A 1149-nucleotide genomic window follows, 5' to 3' on the forward strand; every position below is an offset into this window, starting at 1 on the left:
TCAAATCAGTCATCTGAGTCTCCAAACCTGAAACTCGGTTCTTCATGTTTAGGGCTTGTTGTTGTAAACCAGGTGGCCCTATAGCCTTTTGTGGACCTTGGTTGCTCCGTGAGAAATTGGGATGACTCTTCCAACCTGGATTGTAGGTATTGTTGTATGGGTTTCCTTGATTCCCATGCCATTACCCACAAAATCGACATTCTCAAATGAAGATGCATCACCAATAGAGATCGGGCAATCACAGGGAGCATGTCCTCCACCACACCCGGTGCAAGTAGACACTGGGGGTCTTGCTACCTAAGGTACCTCCTGCTGCCGCATCCAAGAGTTGCCTTGTACTCGGATTCAGACCGTTGTAAAAGGTCTGAACAATCATCCACTCCGGAAATCCATGTTTCGGGTACTTTCTCAGGAGCTCCTTGAACCTTTCCCACGTCTCAAATAGAGACTCCAATTCCAATTGTACAAAGGATGAGATCTCATTCCTAAGCTTTGCAGATTTTTTGGGAGGGAAATAACGTCCAAGAAAAGCTTCGACCATCTCCTCCCATGTGGTAATTGATGCTCTAAGTAATGAGTGTAGCCACTGCTTCGCTCTCCCCTTCAAGTAAAATGGGAAAACTCTCAACATGATGGCATCATTCGTCACCCCATTTATCTTCAGCATATCACACACCTCGAGAAAGTTCTCTATATGACTATTTGGATCCTCATCAGCCAAACCATTGAACTGTGCGGATTGCTACAACATGTGGATGAATGCCGGCTTCATCTCGAAGTCTGAGCTGTAATCGGGAGATGCACAATACTCGATTGTATCCCCAATACTAAAGGTCTGGTAAAATCGGATAATGTCCAATGCTGCTCATTCTGTTCTGCCATGCTTTCAGATTCTTCTACTTCCAAATGAGCTAGATTAGACTATTCTTGCACAGGTTGTTTCCCTTTTCTTTTAAGTGTACGTTCAAGCTCGGGATCACCTTCAATCAGTGTTGAGGGGTTCCCTCGGGTCATAACCTAGAGCTGCACCTAAAATAGAAAGAAAAAGAAATCAGAATGATTATAGAATAAGAAAATATGAAATAGAATGAATGAATAGCTAAGAAAACAAAGTGCAAAGTATCTCTAAACACCTACTGCCCGGTAACG

At 43.5% G+C, this 1149-nt stretch overlaps 1 non-coding gene across 1 annotated transcript; it reads left to right on the forward strand.

The window, feature by feature from the left end:
- Positions 1-386: 386 nt before the first annotated feature.
- Positions 387-493, forward strand: LOC120259621. Its single transcript, XR_005536178.1, has one exon. It is a non-coding gene; the product is annotated as a small nucleolar RNA R71 (small nucleolar RNA).
- The last annotated feature ends 656 nt before the right edge of the window (positions 494-1149 follow it).

Source organism: Dioscorea cayenensis, chromosome 4 (genome assembly GCF_009730915.1).
Source record: "Dioscorea cayenensis subsp. rotundata cultivar TDr96_F1 chromosome 4, TDr96_F1_v2_PseudoChromosome.rev07_lg8_w22 25.fasta, whole genome shotgun sequence".
NCBI classification, from domain to species: domain Eukaryota; kingdom Viridiplantae; phylum Streptophyta; class Magnoliopsida; order Dioscoreales; family Dioscoreaceae; genus Dioscorea; species Dioscorea cayenensis.